General features: G+C 36.0%; 1 protein-coding gene across 1 annotated transcript in view; it reads right to left on the reverse strand.

Moving 5' to 3' along the window:
• Positions 1 to 22,534, reverse strand: part of LOC145242198 (uncharacterized) — a 35,257-nt gene extending 12,723 nt beyond the window's left edge. The window contains exon 1 of the mRNA XM_080105194.1: positions 22,297 to 22,534. The gene's annotated coding sequence lies outside the window, so the exon portion shown is untranslated. The remainder of the gene's footprint in view (positions 1 to 22,296) is intronic.
• Positions 22,535 to 22,837: the final 303 nt, after the last annotated feature.

Raw genomic sequence — 22,837 nt, forward strand, 5'->3', positions numbered from 1 at the left:
CTACCTCTATTGCTATTTTTAATACCAGAGATTTAAGTAACCCATAGTATAAAGGACTGAAATCAAGATGAATCTCCTAATCTGGGAGTCACGGTATGTGTGGAGTGTCACAACTTTTTCTTAAACAACCAGAATCAGTCCCAACTAAATTAAAATTAAGAGAAAAACCATCAAGTGCATATATGAAGGGAGTTATTTTTTGAGGAGACAAAAATCATCTAACTTTCCTCTACCCTCTTTATAAATTGCTTGAAATTTAAGCCTTGTTCTTTACAATGCTGACACTTTTGGAGAAAAATTTCATAGAAAATAATTTTGATGAGAAAACAATTCACAAGCGGCTTTAGTGATTTAAGCATGAATCTGCCTTTTTCAGGGATATTTATTTGACGTTTGCTGTAAGCATAGGTGCGAGTTCTCTACTTTTTAGCAAAATTACGTCTTATGTGTGTTTTATTTTTTTTATCTGTTTGGTTACATGTGTTTCGGATGTTGGACCATGTTTACAATCCAATAGCCTTGTCAGACCTTACAGAAATATATATATATATATATATAAATAAATAAAAAGTAGAGAACTCACGCCCATACTTACAGTCAAATAACAAATGGAAAGAGAGAATTCACAATGTGATCCTTTCTACCTCTCTGAGTGGCACAAGCAGATCTCTGGGAAGACAAGGACTTTGACAACAACATATAAGAACTTGGCTGAATTCTCAGATCCACAATGGGTAGATCTTTGCCGAAATTGCAAATGATTTACAATGTAGTGCAAGTAAAAGCTGCCAGTTCAACACGATAAACGCATTATAGTCCCCAGACGACTGTTGCAAGTAAAGCCTTTCCACTATAAGAGAAAAGCCTACAATATTTCTAGTTTACATACTGTGCTGAAATATTTAGTAATCCATTCTTAACATGGAAAGTGTCTTGTGCGTTTAAGTGTTGTTAACTTGTGGGTAAAATAGGAACAGACATACAAACGACCTACCTGTGAAGCACCCACATGTCTGCCTGTCATGCGCGTTGGACAGGAAAAAGAGAAACCAAGATGGCTTCTGTGATATTTAACAAGTGAATGTAATATAAAAGCAGGTCGCTTGGAGGAGTGAGTGGGTTTTCACTGTAGAGACGGTAAACAGGTGACGTTACAAGACGGTTACTCAGTGCATTAGGAGTGAGGGAGGTTCCATTTCTACAAGCTATTTCAGCATGACGTTAGGATTTGATTCCAAACTGATTTCACTGTTTGATGGCAGCAGTGCTGAGCGCTTAGTACAGGAATGGGTGGAAAAGGCAGAATTGATATGCCAACTCAGCAGTGTGAAGCGGCTGGAATGCGTGGTCCCAATGTGCCTCGGTGAGTGCACATACACTGTATACCAGCAACTAACGGACGAAAAGGCAGATTCCACCTGCATCAAAAACGCCCTCTACACAGCGTTTGCACTAGATCCGGTTACTGCATGGAAAGAGTTTATGGCATGTAAGTTATATTCCGGGGAGACAGTTGATGTTTGTCTGGCAGAACTGAAGCTTGCGATACTGTTCGGAGGAATGTCAGAAAGGCCTGGGGGGGCGCATTTGATGTGAATGCCTCACCCTTGTAGACATTGGGTGCACCCAGACCCTGGTGCGCAAGGCATGTTGCGACACATGGTACAAGGAGAGAATTCCGGTGCTAACGGTGGGTGGATGGTCGCTGGCCTCTTGCGGGGTGAGCGTCATCAGCGACGGGCCTGCAGCAGGTGGTGGATTGGAGCTGCTTGGGTACGACCTACTTCTAAGGATGGACTTGATTACAGAGCTGGGTGGAATCACTGTGAACTGCACTATCAAGATAGAATTCTCCTGACATGATAAACGTGTTTGTGCTGCGATTACCCTGGACGAGCCTGACTTTCATGCGGAGTATGACAGGGAAACCAACGCGTGGACGGCATCTTGGAAGTGGGCTGGTGATCAACCACCAATATCCTTATGGAATCAACTATAAGAGTACCCCCCTCCAATGAGGATCAGGGGGCAGTATGAAGAAGAACTGCAAACTTGGATCAACAATGGCTGGCTGCTTCCATACCCAGAGGATGAGCAGGGTAGCAGTGGCGGGCATAAAACATTGTGCCACATCTGTATCATTGGGATGGGACGATAAAGTGCATGATGCCACGCTTCTGAGCATGTTGACGGAAACTGTGGCTAGAGTGACTCGTGACGACCCTGTGCGAGGGAATTGGTGCGTTAACGGGAACAAGTTCACGGTCTGGGTGGACGCTAGTCCACTAGCCCTTGCCGTTGCCCTTGTGGTGGATGATGGCTTCGTCCAGAGAATGATTCTAGACACATAAACCTGGCCGAACTTTATGCCACATTGAAGGGAGTTACCCTGGCGCTTCAGTGGCAAGGCAGGGTACTATATGTTATCACGGACTCTGCATGCACTCATTGGTGGATAACTAACCGATGCATTAACTGGAAGAGCACAACTAACCACATGGGCAGTGAGTGAGATTGATACGAAGGCGGCTCGCCACCCTGGGCGATATGATCAAAGAGTACAACCTGACTGGTGATGTAACGTTGATTAGGTCTGCAAGCAACAGAACAGATGCGCTGACATGAGTACCACAACAGTGGCTGCTTGCTGATATCCGGGGAGGTTCTGAGACGCCGCAATAGCCATGTGCAGCCGTCACGTGTAATATGGATGCAGATTGTATCAGATTCATTGGGGGTAAAGCGGACCCTATATTTTGCCAAGATGGTTGACCCAAAAGTAAGAAAGGCAGATGTTAAGAGAGCAGTGGGAATTTGCAAGGCATGTCAATCAATTGACCCGGCTCTGATACAGTGGAAAAAAGAGCAATTGGGTGAAAGCGACACATGGGAGAGAGTGGGTATGGATATCACACATTGCAGTGGCAATCACTTCCTCACCCCCATCAATTGTGGACCTACGCGCTTCGTAGTCTGGAGACCACTCAAGCACCAGGACTCCTCCTACATTATTCGCCAGCTGCCATCTGTGTTCTTTGGAAGAGGCAATGACCCAGCCTTCAGCAGCCTGCATATCAGGCAGTTCCTGAAGAAGTGTGGCCAGGAAGCAGTGCACAGTCTCAGAAGCTGTATATTGGTACAACATCACGCCAAAAGATGGCATTTCTCAAGGAACAGGGCCTGCAAATGAAATCTACCAATATCGAGTCCAAGAAAAGGGAATCTATCTTAACAGAGAAGTCGCCAACGAGGAAGGATGGGTCGTATGCACCAGGGGGTGCCTTTCTGGGTGAAGCCACCGGGATGCCAGTGCACTGACAGATATAAATGGGGCCAAGTGACTGATGTGGTGAGTCAGTAGTCAGTCATGGTTGAAGATGTGCCCTGTCATCATTAGCGACCAGAGGCTGGCGACACAGGTGCAACCACTACTGGACGACGAGAGTGACTCTGGATCTGAGGCCAGTGGGCAATTGCTCTGGTCCGCACCATCCTCATCAAGCAGTGAATCCGATATTAGTAGCCTCTCAGGTGAGGCAGTGTTCTTCGACCCTCAGATTTCAGATGAACAAGAGGCCTGCACAGTCCCCATTCGAAGAAGCACCCGACGGAAGAGAGCGCCATCTGTGATCATGAGGTCAGAGGGGGATGTGGGGAAAATAGAAACAGACATACAAATGACTTACCTGTGAAGCGCCCACATATCTGCCTGTCGTGCGCGTTGGACAGGAAAAAGAAACCAAGATGGCGTCTGCGATATTTAACAGAAACGGTCTTATGTGATCTTGCGAGATTCATGTAGACGAATGTAATATAAAAGCAGGTCGCTTGGAGTGAGTGGGTTTTCGCTGTACAGACGGTAAACAGGTGACGTTAGAAGACGGTTATTCAGTGCATTGGAATGAGCGAGGGAGGTTCCATTTCTACATTTTTATCTAACTATTAAAAGATACTGTAAAGATTGATTTTAACTTTCTATCTAAAACAGTACAGCCTGTAAACTGTAGGAGTACTAAGACAGCTGCAATATCTGAAGCATGCACACATTAACAGAATACTTGGAGTAAAAGTTTCATAGATCTCAATATAAAGTTAGGCATATGTATGCGTTCATTAGAGGTTTGAGTAGCCAATAATAAGAAAAGAAAAAAGGTAAAAAAATTTTTTTAGATTAATTCCCCAATCTGGGATTCACTACTTCCTCCTTCCCTGTGTGTGTGTGTACGTGCACACACACATATAGAGAAGATAATATAAAAAAAAGCAAAACAACTTAAAAATTGAACCATGTACAGTTGATAAGAAAAAAAAGACACTTAAAATAATTAGAAAACTTTATCAGGTAACACATAAATCTGAATAAAGAAGAAAGTTAAAGACATTGAAAATCCTTGCAGCAAATCCACTGCCAAGGTCGTTGAAAAAAAATAGACCATTCCATGGCTTCAGAAGTATCTCACATGTGCAAAGATCAAATATGTCCTAAAATGGAGTACAGTTATTTGTCACATCCTGTCCTAACAAAATAGACTTTAAAACGTTGTGGTAGTGGGAGTGATGGCCCCATCGCAGAAGAAACGTTACTACTCTTCCTCGACTTATTTTAATGGAAAGTGATTTATCTCCAGTCTAGGATCTCTTGCAAAAACATTTACAGCCAAAACTCATTTAGCTACGACTGTAAATAATTTATTCTGCTTTTGTATCTAAAACCAAACCAAGCATTAGCAGTATCAGAATTTTTGTAGGAATTTTTGACACCCCTAACACGAAACTGCGAGTACAATATAAAAATCTCGGAATTTCTCTGTTAAAAGTGGGTTATTTATTTTCTTTATGGATTATACTTCCAAAATAAACTATTACAGTTGTTTTAAAAGTAATAGAAATATTTTTTTTTTTTTTTTTAAAACAGTAATGAATTTTCCGAACTCAATATTTTTCAATCTTTAAACTTTAAAAATCTATCAAAATTTTTCTATTGATTCTATTTTTACAATATTTTCAGGGTCAGTGTGAAATTTTGTTCTTTCCAATAAATCGAATATAATATTTTAGACAAACGTTTTTTTTTTAAATTCACGATCCCCCCCCCCATCCCAATTTTTAAGTGTCTATTAAAAAGTAAATACTTAATTTAGTACCTGGAAAGTAAATAATTAATTTACTCACAAATTGAAGAGAAAAGGTCAATACATAATATATTCAAATTTAAAAAAAAAAAGACATTGTGTTCTTTTAGAATTTTACCTGTAAAGTTTGAAGTTTAAAACCTTTTTTAAACCACGTTATTTGTTTTTTCTTTTTTTAATGGAACCTTGGTCCTTGCTCCTTTAATTGAAAAAAAAAAAATTAGGGCTTGAATTACATTTTTCGAGGAGTTATAAGCTTGGAAAGACAGGGGGTCGAATAATTCACGCCTCCCATTTTGTAAATGTCTAATAATAATTAATTTAGACTCGCTTAAGTACATAATTATTTACTCACAAATTGAAGAGAAAAGGTCAAAAAACAAAAAGAACATATTGTTCTCGTAGAATTTTACCTGTAAAGTCCGAAGTTTAAAACCTTTTAAAAAAAAAAAAAAAAAAAACACTTTTTTTTTTTTTAATGAAATCTTGGTCCTTGCTCCTTTAATTGAAAAAAAAAAAATTAGGGCTTGAATTGCATTTTTCGAGGAGTTATAAGCTTGGAAAGATGGGGTGGAATTATTCGCTATTTTCACAAAATTTCTGACACTGCTAACCAAGCATCTATGTACTACCCGGCTGTGGAACACAATACAGGTCTGCTTCACAGCTAATTACAGCATGGCAGTTGAACTGTCCCCTTAAACAAATTTTGTTTAATTTCAACTATCACCAATTCTCAAGGTGTGTCACCTTTCTTTGAGCCATAACTGATGAGAAATAAATGAAGTGTTCCTATTTACTTGTCTCCCCACGAGGGTAGAGTTAGACACCAAGGTCAGTTTTTAATGTGTGGGGAAAGAAACAAAAATGATCTCAGTCATGAAGGATTTCTCATCAACTAACCAAGAAAAAAAAAAAAAAAAAAAAAAAAAAAAATGAAGTGTAGCATCAGAAAAGAAAAGAAAAAAAAAGTTACCCATTATATTTTAGGTTGGACGATTTTGGGATGGTGGTGAGGACAATTTATAATTTGTGTGCATCACTAGGTGTATCAGAATTTTTGTAGGAATTTTTGACACCCCTAACACGAAACTGCAAATAAAATATAAAAAACTCGTAATTTCTCTTTTAAAAGTGGGTTGTTTATTTTCTTTATGGATTATACTTCCAAAATAAATTAAAGTTGTATAAAAAGTAATAGAAATATTTTTATTTTTTAAAAAACAGTAATGAAATTAATTGATTTTACGAATTCAGTATTTTTCAATTTTTAACCTTTAAAAAATCTATCAAAATTTTTCTATTCATTCTATTTTTACGATATTTTCAGGGTCAATGTGAAATTTTATGCTCTTTCCAATAAACTGAATATAATATTTTAGACAAACGTTTTTTTTTTAAATTCATGGCCCCAACCCATTTTGAAATGTCTATTAAAAAGTAAATAATTTACTCAAAGTTTTATATATCACAAATTGAAAATAAAAGTTTTTTTTTTTTTTTTTTAGAAATTTGCCTGTAAAGGCTTAAGTTTAAATATGTTTTTTTTTTTTTTTTTTTAAATGTATGTAGAATGCCATTTTATTTCAGTCTTAATATTAAATTGGCTAAATGTTTCCCATCATTGCTAACACACGATTGTAGACATTCATGAAAGTTTCCAATAACTCGATGGATCATTTTGAGTCGAATAGCAGTAATTTCAGAACAAATGGCTTGTTTTAATTCAAGAGATCGAGGGCGGCAGCTGAAAACTTTTGACTGCCAATATATATATATATATATATATATATATATATATATACACACACACACATCAGCAACTGAGAAAGCTAACCCGTCAATTTGCCTCAAACTCTCCCTTGGACCCAGCAAGCCATTCCCTCCCTGATTTTCTTCTGCGGACAGAAACCACGCTAGATTTTTTTTTTTTTTATTTCTTATTTTTTTTTACATGGGGATTACCACTTATCAAAGTCCGGAAGCCACTCAGGGATAAGGGTTATTTTGTGTACAATAATCAATAGGATAATATCGTAGTAATAGTAGGTATTGGAGAGTGTCTTACTTAAGGGGGCGATTAATCAGGAATTTGTTAATGTTGGACTTGAAGACGTCCAAGTTGTAGCCAGGTGGGAAACAGGCAAATGGAAGAGAATTCCACAGGCGTGCACTTCTCAGAAAAAAAGCTATGTTCATGGAATCTACGTTTTGATTTAGGCACAGATAAAGAGTGGGGGAAATTACTGACAGTGGTTTTAGCTAGACGGGTGTTTATCATGAAGGATTGGCGAGGGGGGACCAGAGATTGGAGCTCGGACGAGCACTTGCCATGGAAATAACGATAAAACAAAGACATGCTCGCAATGTCTCTTCTGTGGGAGAGAGGTTGCAGGGAAGAGAAGAGAGCATCCCCCACTCAGCTACAAAGTCTATTTTGTACTTAGTCAAGGCAGGATAGGCTTTTTTTGAAGCTCCAGCACAGATTTGGCAGCAGTACTCCATCTTTGGATGTACTTGGCTTTTATAGAGATAGAGAATTGCATCAGTAGTGAGATATCTTCTGGAGCGGTAGAAGGATCCCACCATTTTCCCAGCGGCCCGGGCAACAGACTTGATATACGTGTTCCATTTCAGATCAAGAGTAAAGGTCAAACCCAGGAGCTTGTCAAAACATAAAGCATCCCCAAGACGAAAGCCATCCATTTCAATTGATGCTAGATGAGGAACAGAGCATTGATGATGTAAAGTTAGGTTGGTTGGTTGTTTTACGGCATATCAACCTTTTTCAGGTTATTTAATGCCGAATCTAGTTATTTTGAGGAACGATTTTTAATGGAGTATATATTTTTTTTTTAAGTCAGATTCTATTTAACCCATAGTTGCGACCCTAACAGGTACTACCACTCCGGGTCAGAGTGGACCTGGGAGCAATGGCAATTAAAGGGTGGCTCCACACTCCCCAAAGCCCGCAAGGTGGGGCCTCACCATCGGATATAGTTACAGGTTATATCCAGGACCTGTAAAGTTAGGAGCTTGGTTTTAGATGCATTAAAAGTAACCAGCCATCTCTTTCCCCATTGAACCACGCGCTCAAGATCAGTGGAGAGGGAATCAGAGAGAGAGAGAGAGAGAGAGAGAGAGAGCTTTGTCATTTACGGTCTTTGATGTGTTGCCGTAGATGGTCGTGTCATCAGCATAGATGTCAACGAATGATTTAAGTATGTGTTTTGGGAGATCATTGATGTAGATCAGGAAGAGAGTTGGGCCCAGGATGGACCCCTGGAGGACTCCAGCATTAATACTGTGGGCCTCTGATTGCTGCCCATCAATCACTACTCTTATGGACCTATCAGAGAGAAATGATTTAATTATTGAGAAAACATTTCCAGTTATACCGTAGCTGGCAATCTTGCGAAGTAGGCCCTTATGCCAAACCTTATCGAAGGCCTTTGATATGTCAAGAGCAATTGCCCTAGAAAGGAAGCCTTTGTTGAGAAATTCACTAATCCTATGGAATATAACTGTTAGAACATTAGCTGTCGATCTAGCAGAACGGAAACCATATTGCATGTCACTAAGGAGGTTATTTCTGCTGAGGTGGTTGACTACTTTATTTAATATGGATTCCAGTAACTTACTCATGACACACAAGAGACTTATTGATCTGTACTGAGAGGGAGATGACTTATCACCAGAGTTCTTAAATACAGGGCATACTGACGAGGCTTTCCAGGGTGTTGGAAAGCACTTCTTAAGGCAACGCTTAAACAGTTTTGTAAGTATGGGGCCAAGTTTTGATCGAAACTTTTTCAACACTATAATTGGAATGCCGTCTAGGCAAGTTGCTTTACTGGAATCAAGGTTCTTGATTAATTTGGTGACCTCAAGCACAGATATTTGTATGTTGGATAGTGTGTTGTCTGTTGTAGGAGGAAATATGGGGAGTTGATGACCTTCGTCGCAGAGGGTAAAGTTAGCTGCAAAGTTCTTGGCAAATAGTTTGGCCTTGTCTGATGCTGATGAGATGACCTCAGGTGCATTGATGATGGTTGGGATAGAACGCACGCATCCGTTCAGGATCCTGTTTGCAATTGACCAAAACTGCTGGGAACCAAGCCGCTGCTCAACTACTTTGGATTTAACGGACTGAGCATATAGCTCTCTTGCATTTTTTATTACTCTTTTACAGTGGTTGCTGGCAGTCCTGAAAGCAGCTTTAGTCTCAGTACATCTATTACGTTGGTAGCTACGGAAAGAGTGCTTTCTGTGCGCAATGGCAGCAGCACAATCTGGGGAGAAACATGGCTGGCTGTTAGGTTTTTGTTGAAATTTTTTTGATGGTATGAATCGGTCTATGCCTACAATTAACCATTCGGTCAGGTCTGATACTATAGAGGATACATCCTTTTTAAACATGGAATGCAGAGGTAGATCAGATATGAATGTACGGAAGCTATCCCAGTCAGCCATAGAGTATTGATATACAGTACGGTGGAGAGGTACATCTGAAAACTTATTGTATTTCATTTTTATCTTAACTGATACAACTGTGTGATCGAAGGATCCCAGGGGAGATAGAACAGAACATGAACATAGCTCAGGGGAAGTTGTGAGAAAAAGGTCTAGAAGGCTTGCATATTGACCAGTAGTATCGGGCACATGGGTGGGTTCGTGAACAATCTGAGTGAGGTCATAGGCAATGGCAAAATCATGACAGAACCTCCCCTCATCATCTGTCTTATTTGAGTGGGTCAGTCATTCCACATTATGGACATTGAAGTCACCGCAAATGTGAATGGTAGCTGAAGGATGAGCAGACCGGATGAGGTCAATTTTCTCAGATTGACTCTTAAGGACAGTAACACCGCTGTTGTGGGGGTGATAGAGGGCAAATATTAATGCGGTGGTGTAAGCAAGTGCAACCTGGAAGCACATACAAGGTAAATTAGGGTCTTCTCTGGAGATATCTCTACCACACGGGAAGCCATCTTTAATGTAGGCGCATATTCCATGTCCATGGCGATCTTGGGGGTCAGATTTAGATGTTAAGTTAGAGTATCCTTTTATTATGAACTCATCTAGGGAAGTGGTCGGCCCTATGCCAGTTTCGCTTAGAAAGAGTAAGTCAGGTTTCGTCTTCTGTAATTGGGTTTCAACCTTTGGAAGGTTGGAACGTAGACCCCTGATGTTGGAGAAGAGGACATGGTAGTAAGGGTCTACGTTGGAGGATGGGGTTCTAGGTTTATTTGTGTGTTTTTTTTTGTTTTTTTTTGTTTTTTTTGAGATATTTCATGTTGAGTTTTTGGGGTTTGTGGAACAGGTCGACAGACTTGGTTAGAGCAGGACAGAGGGAGAGAAAGAGAGGAAAATTTTTTTTTTTTTTTTTTTGTAGCACGTAAGGTAAAGCCGTAACAATTACCCACTAATATGGCATCGAGAGGCCCCACCAGAAACTACTGCATGGTCCAGAATCCACTCACCAAATGGCAATACAGCAGCCCCAGTACTTTACACCTGCTGATAGAACAGCCTCAGTGGTTAACCAAGGCTCAGGTCCCTGACTATCAGGCGGGTAACGTCAGCCCAGATGAAACATTTACCTCCAGCACCCTTACTAGTAACATGGCCACAAGGATAGACATAGAAACAGAAAAATTTCCGACATCTCAGGCTACTGTACACAAAGTATTACCAACCTGGAAAGCAGTTTTTTCTTCACCCTTTGTCAGAAAAAAAAAAAAAAAAAATCACTGATTGGAAATGAGGACTGAGGGACAAAAAAGGAGAAATGAGAGTTACTGGAGCTGTCGATAACAACCACAGTGTATTATCTACTCTCCATTTAAAAAAAATTTTTAAAATAAAAAATGTAAGGACTTATTAATACCTACTTATAAGTCCGTTACTCCGTTCTCAGTTTAGGAGAATATTTGAAAATAATCTTCCCTCACATAATTATGCATGGATATTTTTTTTTGGCTTTATCTAACCTCGATAAAGAATGATTTGCGCATTCAAGCTTTACCTTTATAAGATACCATAACTTTCAATTTGTGAGGTTTGGGGGGGGGGGTTGTATTAATTTAGTTTGGAAGAACCCGTTTAAAAGCTGGTTAAGAGTAGAACAATTTGGCTTAGGTACTAAGTTTAGACTGGTTAAGAAATAATGCATACTGTTGAGAAAAAGCATTTTTCAGTGTTTAGTTAATAGTGCAGAATATAATTTGGAGAGAAAAAAAAACAGAAAAGAAAGATAAGTGCAGTTGTAATGTTCAGAAATTTAGTCAAATCTGGAAAAAAAAAAAATAAATGAATAGAAAATAATGTCTGCAATACATAAGCTTTTTGAAATCAAGGCGGGGATTTCAAAATTATAGATAGAAAATGGCATAACAGCTTTGGAAGAGTTTGACCGTGCGGTCTTGAGTTCATATCGAGGAAGAGGGAACTAGTTGTCCTAACTGGTTTATGCCAGGTACTTAAGGGGAAGTGTTGGGGTTGGGGGAGGTGGCAATTTGGGTTCTGTATTTTTATTTATTTTTTTTAATTCAACAACGCTTATGTTTTTTTGTTTTTGTTGTTGTTTCCTCTTAAGTACATGATATTAAAAACCTAGACATCCCAGCTGTGCTAATAAAAAAAAAAAAAAAAAAAAAAAAAAAATGCTCCACTGAGGTCGCTCCTGTTCTCTCTAAACTCTTTAACAAATGCCTTAATGAATCTTGCTTTCCTGACTGCTGGAAAACTGCTTCTGTAGTACCAGTTTACAAAAACTCTGGCTAAAGAACTGACCCATGAAACTATCGCCCAATTAGCCTCCTCCCTCTTTTCGCCAAAATATTTGAGTCCTTAATTAATCAAGCTCTAGTCCACCACCTTACAGCTGCTAAACTTCTATCAGACCACCAATATGGATTTAGGCAAGTCTGTTCTATTGCAGATATTCTGTAATCTCTGAACATTTATACCAAGCACTGGATAAGACAGGGGAGGGTAGTAGCCCTAGATATATCTAAGGCTTTTGACAGTATGGCACAATGGTCTTCTCATGAAAATAAAATCCTATGGTATCACTGGACAAATGCTTAACATTAGATCCTTCTTAAATGAGAGAAGAATCCAGTTGTCCTCGATAAGCGTACATCCAAAAAATTTGATATAAATGCGGGTGTATATTAGGAATCGATCCTTGGACCTTTATTATTTGATATTCATAAATGACTTACCTGATAAAATTGCCTCTGAGATGGGTATATTTGCCGACAACACCATGTTCTATAGCAGGCACGCGAGAAAAACTAATGAGCACATATCTAAGGTAATGGCAGGAACCCAAACCCTAGAGGAAGATCTTCAGTCTAGTGGAATGGGGTCAAAAATGGATGGTAACATTCTGCGCTGCCAAGACAAAGCTTGTTTCCTTTAATAATTACATGAAACCTTACCAACCACCAATAGCTATGGGTAGAGATATTTTACATGAGAGCACTTCGTTCAAGCTCCTTGACTTAACGTTCACAGGAAACACGAGTTGGAATAGATACCTTGAAATTATTGCTAAGGCTGCTGCAAAGAAGGTGGGCTCTCTCTATCGTGCTAGGATGATACTTACGCCTGAAAGTATCCTGTACCTCTACAAAGCCACCATTCGCCCATATATCGAGTACTGCTGTCACATTTGGGCTGGTGCATCTGCTTCTAGTCTCTCACTCCTAGACAAGGTCCAAAAGAGAGTTGCCAGCCTAATAGGTCCTGAATTGTCATCTAAACTTCAGCCCCTGCCCCACTGACGAAATCTTGCATCCCTCTGCCTGTGTTAGAAGTATTTTAATGGTGGATGCTCTGACGAACTACAAGCACTTGTAACCCCTCGACGAAAATACCCGACAAACAGTGAAGTCCCACCCCTACACAGTTGAGATCCATAGATGTAAGAAAGCCTTTTACTCTAATAGCTTCTTCCCCAGAATGGCAGGACTTTGCAATTCTCTTCTGGTTTCCTGCTTCCCCAACTGTACTGACATGCAGAAGTTCAAGTGTAATGTGAACAAACATCTTGCTGCTAAACTCCCTACATCAAAGTGGCAGGCAATATGCCTTGTTTGGGGTGAAAATGTAAGTTTATATATATATATATATATATATATATATAAAAATTACAGGGATTTAGATCAAGCGATCTTGCGGGTCAATCAATATCACCATGCAAAGAAATCAAATGATTTGGGAACATTCCTTAAAAACAAGTTGCGCATGCATGGGCCCCTCTGGTGCTACATGTGAGAGGACGCCACAAACAAATAGTGAAGAAATGATGAATGTGAGAAGTGTGAAGGTTGAGTCAGTCCTAAAAACAAATATTACTTCCATCATAGTTAAAAATTGAGTAATATGATTTGAATTTGGTCACATTTTTTCGCTCTTTTTGGCCAAATTATAGTGCCTGGGCATCCTAAGAAATTACAGTGCTTACGGAGTACTTTCCCAACCACTTCTCATGATTGAAATTTAATCGTCCTAAGCCCTTCAATTCCGCAATGCAAAAGTTTCTTGTGACCCCCTGGGAATGTTGAATCCCAGTATAAAAAAAAAAAAAAAAAAAAAAAAAAGGACAAACAGTGCAGTTTCATGCCTTAAGACATGTATATTTGAATTCAGCCACTATATAAACATACATCAAGTTTTTGAGTGATATGAAAAAAAGAGTTCCAAATTATTTTTTTGCCCTAAGGGTCCCAGAGGGATGCGAGCCAAAATTTTGCCAGGGTCACCCATACTGAATTTATATTACATTTTGGCCAAGTTTCAGGAAAATCTAATGGATGGATCAAATGCTATGGGGCAAAAAGTGTCATTTTTGACCTCTAGAGTCCCTGGGGATGCAGAATCCCAGTATAAATGGATAACGGTGCAGTTTCAGGCCTTAACATATTGACCATTGTGAAAAATCACTATATAGTCAAACATAAGTTTTTGAGAAATATGAAAAAAGAGCCACAAAAAGAGGCGTTTTTAGCATTGAAAGTCCCCGGGGACGCGAACCAGAATTTTGCCAGGGTCACCCATACTGGATTTATATTAAGAACAATGGGCTCCACATTTTGCCCAAGTTTCAGAAAAATCTAACGGATGAATCAAAAGTTATGGGGCGAAACGCGTCATTTTTGGTCATTTTTGATTTCTTTTGAGCCCCTGGGGACACAATGGGAATCATCATGAATATAACAGGAGAGATGCATAATTCTCATTCCATATACAAAAACTGTAGCGAAGGTTTCGTTGGAAATGGAAGTTTGTTTTGGGTCATGTTAGACTGTCTAAACATTGTATTAGTTCATTTTATGTTTGTTTCACATTAGTGACCTTATGATATGAAGTTGGTTGCTATGTAATAGGTTACATTTGTGACGAGTATACTAATCCTTAACACGATTTTTATAGTAAAAAAAAAAAAAAAATTTATACAAGTGTTAAGTAACTTGTGTTAATGAAGCAAATGGTTAAGTCTTCTTTAAGATTATTTTTTACTGTTAAGATAGATAGCACACTTCATTTTTCAAAATACGTAAATACCTCATGGCGGAAGTACACAAGTGAGATCTCTCTAGCGAAATACGCATCGGCTCCGATGTTGTACGCAGTTCGACTTAGGGAGCACCTAGTTTGTTTTTTTTCATTATGGCATCTTTTCTTTTCCTTTGTGGATATTTTGTATTTTGGCTTGAACTTTTCGAATTATTTTGATATGATTATTTTTTTGTTTTTATGGATATTTTTGGGGGCCGAAGATTAGTTTATAATTAACAGGAATAGTAATCAAGTTTAATTAAAGTTTTAGGGTTTGTATTACTGTATTGAAAATGGCACCCGACTCTCTTTGACATAGTAAGTTTCGGAAAAGGAATTTAAAATAAAAAACTAGACGAAATACTGTTAGAAACTGGCTCAATATATGTTACCGCGACATAGGCTGCCATATAATCGGTATTTTGTATATTTTTTTTAGTTTTCAAATACATCGGTAAACACTGTTTTTCGAGCTGAATAAACATGTTACATTAAATAAAAACACTAGAAAATTATCCAGTTAGGTAGAAAAGTAGCTTATCTTTGATAATATTTGTTATGTTTGACAACTTTTTCGAATCTCTGTGTACAGCAATACAAACCCAAGTTTTACGATACCTGTTTTTACTAAATTGTTAGGTGAAAGTATGAAATAAGTGAGAAAAAACACCGACGACATTCCGTGAGAGTTAGGTACACGCTAAAGCTTTTTGTTTATCGCCATAACTGCTAATTTGGACTTGCACCAATTTTCCTGTTAATAATTACCTATAACTATGATCTCCGGCCAAAAAAAAAAAAAAAAATTCGCCAAGCGCAAAGTTCAAGCCAAAATAAAAATATCCATTCAAAAAATAAAATATAAAAATAATCTGAAAATGTACAAAGTTCAAGCCAAAATAATAATAAAAAAAAAAAAAAAAAAAAAAAAAAAAAAAAAAAAAAAAAACTACGCAAAAATTCTTTCCTTGTAAAAATAATAAATGCTCCCTCAATCAAACTGCGTACAACATCAAAGTCGGTGCGTTAGGTGTGTCAGAAATTGTGAAAAATATTGACTAATTCCACCCCGTCTTTCCAAGCTTATAACTACTCGAAAAATGTAATTCAAGCCCTATTTTTTTTTTTTTTTTAATTAAAAAGGACCAAGGACCAAGGTTTCATTATAAAAAAAAAAGGGTTTTAAACTTCAGACTTTATAGGTAAATTTCTAAAAAACTACTTTTTTGTTTTAAATTCGATTATATTATTTATTGATCTTTCCTCTTCAATTTGTGATATATAAAACTTTGGTGAGTAAATTAATTATTTACTTTTTAATAAACATTTCAAAATGGGAGGCGTGAATTAATTCGACCCCCTGTCTTTCCAAGCTTAAAACTACTCGAAAAATGTAATTCAAGCCCTAATTTTTTTTTTTTTTTTTTCAATTAAAGGAGCAAGGACCAAGGTTTCATTAAAAAAAAAAAAAAAAAAAAAAACGTATTTAAAAAAAAAAAGTATTAAAAAAAATTTTTTTTAAACTTTGGTAAATTTCTAAAAAACACTTTTTGTTTTAAATTTGAATATATTATTTATTGATCTTTTATCTTCAATTTGTGATATATAAAACTTTGGTGAGTAAATTAATTATTTACTTTTTAATAGATACTTGAAAATGGGGGAGGGGGCGTGAATTAAAAAAAACAAAAAAACGTTTGTCTAAAATATTATATTCGGTTTATTGGAAAGAGCATAAAATTTCACACTGACCCTGAAAATATCGTAAAAATAGAATCAATAGAAAAATTTTGATAGATTTTTTAAGTTTAAAAATTGAAAAATACTGAGCTCGTAAAATTCAATTTTATTACTGTGTGTGTGTGTTTTTTTTTTTTTTAAATAAAAAATAAAATATATTTCTATTACTTTTAAAACAACTTTAATAGTTTATTTTTGGAAGTATAATCCATAAAGAAAATAAACAACCCACTTTTAAAAGAGAAATTACGAGTTTTTTTATATTTTATTTGTAGTTTCGTGTTAGGGGTGTCAAAAATTCCTACAAAAATTCTGATACACGTCGATGCGTATTTCGCTAGAGGGGTCTCACTCGTGTACGTCAGCCTACCTCATAATTATTGGTACGTTTTAGTACTATAAGGAACATTAAAATGCAATATCTTTATTTAACTGAATGCCGAGACGCATTTATTCCAGCATATAAGTTATCAAAAGTAAAAAAAAATAAAAAAGTGGCCAATTTCACCCCGGTTTACCCTAGATAAAAGTACAGTAAAATAATCTACGTCCTGACCAGAAACCGTTATTGATCACCTAGTTCTTGATCATATTTCCAATATGACTACCAAGACAGTTAGTTGGTTAATAATCACCCCCCCCTACTGCCGACAATCATAATCAAAAATTGTTTTAGAATAATTTTCAAACTCGCTAATAGTAACGTTTATTTTTCTCGTATTGTCTGGATTTAGGGTTAGTTTTTATTATAGGACCTGGGTTTTTTTCTGCTGAAAAATTTTCAGTGAAAATCAATCAAAAACAGGGTACTTAAACATGCTCTTTAGTAAAATTCGCGGTAATGTATATGGTAAAGTGAAGCTGAAGCTTCTCTTAATATTTAACCTTTAATTTTTTCATGGTGCTGACGTGTAATGTCGAAATAAATTTTTTTATTTTCTCGTTGAAAGTTTGGAGGTAAATAGAATTTTACGAAAAGTTTGTTTATAAAAAAAATAAATAAATAAAAGTGCTAATGCACTTACTGACCCGCGCTATTTTTTTTAAAATCGTATTTCCAAGTTTAATTAAAGTTTTGATGTTTTTTTTTATTCAATTGTAAGGTTAAAGTAAAACACCCTCCCCTCCCCATGTTAAGAATGGCTTTTTAAATAACGTTATTATTTCAGCACGGATCAATAAGTGCACTAGTATAAAATGTAAAAATTAGTAAAAATCAAGCATTATGAATCGCTTGTGTAAGAAATACGAAAGAAATTAAGAGTATTTATCAAATGAGCGATTGAGCGACTATTCTAGAAAAGAACAAAAATGGCCGACATGCCGTTACTGCAGTGCATGACCGTTAACGTCCGAAACTTGGATGCGATTTTGACGCTATTAAATTATGTAAATAGTAAAAATCGTATGAAAAGATAGATTTTCACGGTTTATCGGGGAGGGGGGGGGTAAATTTTTTTTAATCTTTTAAAACTAAATACGAAAGTAAAAAATTAGCTCCTTTTTTTGAATTATGCTATACAAGGGACGCGTTGAATCTATTTTCGTCCCCACCCCACTTATTTTCTTTTATATAACATTGTTTTAATATATATGTCTTACATAAAATTCCAATATTATGTTTTAATCGCTGACGGCCATGGTTTTTAATCTTATTTTTATAAAAAAAAAATAAGAAACGTAAAATTTACATTTTATTTTTAAAATATTTTTTACTTTCTACAAAATTTTCTTCGAAGTAAAATTTAAAATAAAATAAATAGTCGAGACTTAAAAAAGATGGCCGCGATGAGTAAAAATTTGGAATAAAATTCCAATTTTATACGTAAAAAACATTTTGAAACAAAAAAATAATTTCTAATGAAAATTTGATTTTATCGACAATTTGGACAAATAATATTAAACGAAATGAGCAAAATATTCTAATTTCTATAATACAATTGAACCAAACTAAATACGAAAGTAAAGATAGCACTCACCCCGAAGCAAAGACCGGTGTCTAATGAAATTATAAAAAAAATATAAAACACTTAATCTATATAAATAGACTTAATGTATATATATTTGCTCAGGAATACATTTATTAAAAATAAAAAATTCTTCAATGGTTTCGATAAATAATAAGGGTCAGTTTTATGGGCGACACAGTCCCACACACACTGTAGCTAAACTACGAAGGGGGGGGGGGTATTTCCCCAAAACGACAAACGATAGTTTCGCTTAATTTTATAAATAATCACAAAATATAATTATTTCAGGACAAATTTTGAATGATAAAACTCGACTATGAAACAATATCTACAATAAGTGACACAACCGACTTTGGTTGAGTTTAACAGTTATTTTCGTATATAAAAAAACAAAAAAAAAACTGATCTTAATCGCGTTTCATATTTTAGGCGTTCACGTTTAAATTAAAAACATTGTGCAAGAAAAATACAAGTTCTATTCTGATGTAAAAATAAAATGGAATTTATTTCTTGTATGGTATTTTTTTTTTTATAATCTGGAAATAAAATTCAGGGGTTTGTTTTACAATTCAGAGATTCGAAAAAGTGGTCAAAATCAAATATAACAAATTACCAACGTTCCTATTTACTTGCCTCCCCACGAGGACAGAGTTAGACACAAGATCGGTTTTTAATGTGGGTAAAATCCAGCTCCCCAAAATGAGGCACTCTGGATAGAAACAAAAATAAAAATTGCCTTAGCCATAAAGGATTCTCATTTACTGACCGAGGACAACGAAGGCGAAGTGTAGCATTAGAACAGTACTACTTACACTGATCTTGTCTCGAAGGCTAAGAAAATGGGTAAATTTTCACGACGTGCCCCAGCGTATTATGAACACCCCAACCTCCCTAAGAACGGCTTTCAAAATACCCCCCCAACCTCGAAAGCATGGGGAGGTTGGGGGGGGTATTTCGAAAGCCGTTCTTAACATGGAGTGGTTGGAAGTGTTTATACTACGCTGAGGCAGATTGTAAAAAAAAAAAAAAAAAAAAAAAAATACGGTACTAGTGCAAGTGCACTTATTGATCCGTGCTGAAATAACATTTAAAAAGTCATTCTTAATATGGAGAGGGGAGGGTGTTTTGTACCTATTCTGTACTTTAACCTTACAATGGAAAAAAAAAAAAAAATTTTTAAATCAAAACTTTAATTAAACTTGGAAATACGATTTAAAAAATAGCGCGGATCAGTAAGTGCACTAGCACCAAAAATACCGAAAAATGTTACCAAAGGCAAGATTTTAGTGTTTTTACTTTAATACGTTTATTCGGTTCGAACAACAACTAGTGTCGAGCGTTATACGAGCAAAAGAAAAAAAAAAAAAAAAGCCTGTGATATCTATAAAGTCTCAAAGCGTTAAAAATTATACAAAATATTAGCAGACCTGAACGAGCATTCCCCCTGCTGTAAAAATTCCTTTTCACGTTTTATTTTTTTCTGCGGACTATCGTTGATAACAGACTCAACTTACGCATTAAGAGAAATATTTAAAAAGTTTATTTAATAGCTTTTAACGTTGAGGGTCACTTTTAAATTATAACGTTCTATTAAATTGATACCCCACTTTTCGGTCAATTAGCAAAACTCCTTTTTAAGCTATTTTTTGTGGTGCAAAAAAAAAAATTTTTATAGAACGTTATATAATTTAAAAGTGATCTCCCACGTTATAAGTCATTAAATCTTAAAATAAAAATAAATTTCCTGCCAATATGAAAGTGAAAAGTTTTACGGCAGAGGGGGAAGGGGATGCTCGTTCAGGTCAGCCGGCTACCTTTATTCTGCATTTTCACCTAAAAATTTAAGCAAAATCTTATCGGAAAAAGAATCAAAAGAAAAAAAGAAACAACCGGAAATGAAGTGGAAACAGTAATCGGAAAGATAACTAATGTTAAAAACAAAATAAGTTACCTTTTCTTTTTTTTTTACTAACATGGATAAGTTTGCGCTTTAACTTATTTTAAAGAGTTTTTTTTTTTTGGGGGGGGGGGTCAAAAACAAACCTAGTGTCCACTCAAGTTAAAACGAAGAGAGAATGATTTCTCATAAACCGTTGATAATCGCTCCAAAAAAATCATACTGGTACAAATTATCAACGGTCATTGTGCAGAGCTAATAGTCAATTAGCTCTTTTTTTTTTTTTTTTTTTTTTTTACTTCAAAACAAACCTAGTGTTAGAACGCTATCCATTAGGCTAATGGATAGCGTTCTAACACTAGGTTTGTTTTGAAGTGAAAAAAGTTAACAAAAATAAACTTATCCAGAAGAGAAGAGTAACTTATCTTGCCTTTGGTAAGGTTCATTTGTTATCTTTTTTATTACGCCTTTAATTCTAGCCCCAAAATATTTTTAAAACTTTTAAAATCACTTGTAAACATCGAAAGCTACTAATTAATTGCGCCATATATTAATATTCAAAGATTTAGATTTTGAAGTCTTTAAACTTTACAGTTTGCATGGTATTAACCCCTGAACCCTCGCAATATTTTGTGCCAACTCACCATGATTTATGCTATTCTTACATAATGCGTTCGCGCGTAGTAAGGTGACTTGTCACATCGCGGAAGAATTTTTTTAGCAGACATTTAAAATAAAGTTTTCAAAAACAAAATATGGTTCATTTTTTCTGTTACGTAGTTTGATGGATTTTAATTGATCTAAAAAAAAAAAAAAAAAAAAAAAATTAAGTCTTCACGAGCGGTCTACAAAAGTATTTTTATTTTTCGTTTTATTTTTTGGGGAGGGGGGGGTTCAATTATAAAACTTGTACAACATTTGGTATTATTATACAAACACCGTGACAGCGTTAGGGTTAGGGTTAGGATTAGGGTTAGGGTTAGGGTTTAGGGTTAGGTTTAGGGTTAGGGGTTAGGGTTAATTCGCTGTCACGGTGTTTGTATAGTTTTACCCAACATTTAACAGGTGCTTCCTGCAGAAGCACTGCTTCTGCAGTTAATTTACCGTTTTTCCTTAAGAAACGCGCCGACATACACCGAGCAGGAGAACTGTTTAATTTTTCACAAAAATTCTGTTTACATCAGAGGGGACGGTAGGTGGGTGTAGTGAGAGGGTTCAGGTGGGTTAATACCATGCAAACGGTAAATTTGCGACGGGATTGAATATCAGATTCGTTGTCAGCGATCCCGGAAACCTATCTTTAAAAAAAATAAAATAACTTTTATTGGTCGGTGTTCTGTTGTAGTTAAAGTAAACATTTACCCATTAAATTTTTCTGCTGGTCGCCACGGAACTCAACGCCCAAGGAGTACCAAATATCCTAAGTATATCCTCTCTCCAGTAAAAAATAAATAAAAGGTGTATGTGTGGGGGGTGTACTTAAGCAGAATATGGACCGTTCTATACTTTCACTTAACAATTTAATTGCAGTAAAAAAAAAAAAAATTAAAAAAAAATTAAACTTGAAAATCGTATCTAAAAAAAAAACTTTAAAAAGTGTTTTACATCCGTATTTGAAAAAAAAAAAAAAAAAAAAAATTAACTGGCCTAAAACGCTAGAATGGTTCAGAAATGGAGGTGGCATCAGTTTATAATAAATTTATGTGGAACTGGTCCCGTCGGTAACTTTTAAAATGCATTACGGATGTTTTACACAAAACCACTTTAAAAAATAATTAAAACGTAGACTCCTTTTTCATTTGTCATGATTAATGACAAAAATCAATTAAAACTTAATTGTATTTCAAATATTAATAGTAGCTAAAAGTTTAAATCTGTGAAATAGTTATGGTTTGTAGGTTAGCATTTAAACAACATCGTTGAATAAACGGGAAAAATCTATACGTATTTATTTTTTTACTCGAGATGTGAGCTAAGAGTTGCTTACCGAGGTGAAGTCACACAGATCGTATTGAAAGGGACCAAGTTGAATTTTCACGGTGAAAGAAAAACAAATATGTTGTGTTTGTGAGGTCAGTCGATTTCCCAACATTCAAAATGTTGAGAAAAGTCTTTTTTCCAAGTTGGGGATACGTTTTACAAAGAGATTAAGTGGGAGAAATAAAGGACAATTAATTTAACGACCAGTCGTCACACGTGTTGTCCACAAAAGAGCAGAGATAGACAAGGGAGATAACCCGCTTAAATAAAAAAAAAACAAAAAACATAATTAAATTATTTATATTTCGTTTTAATTAAAACCTGTCAAATTATTACAATTCTGGAAATTTTAATGAAAATCGAACTCATAATCATTTTAGACTTGTTCTTAAATATATTATTTCCATATTAATTATTATTATTTTTTAAAAATTGCTAGCTTTTTTATACGAAATTAACCCCCTCTCCGTTCCAAATTCAACCGAAACCCGCCCATTTTTTTTAACGAAATCTATAACGAATATCTATTTCATTTGTAATCAATTTAT

This window comes from Euprymna scolopes, chromosome 21, assembly GCF_053919585.1.
Source record: "Euprymna scolopes isolate OS-2025 chromosome 21, ASM5391958v1, whole genome shotgun sequence".
Classification (NCBI taxonomy): domain Eukaryota; kingdom Metazoa; phylum Mollusca; class Cephalopoda; order Sepiida; family Sepiolidae; genus Euprymna; species Euprymna scolopes.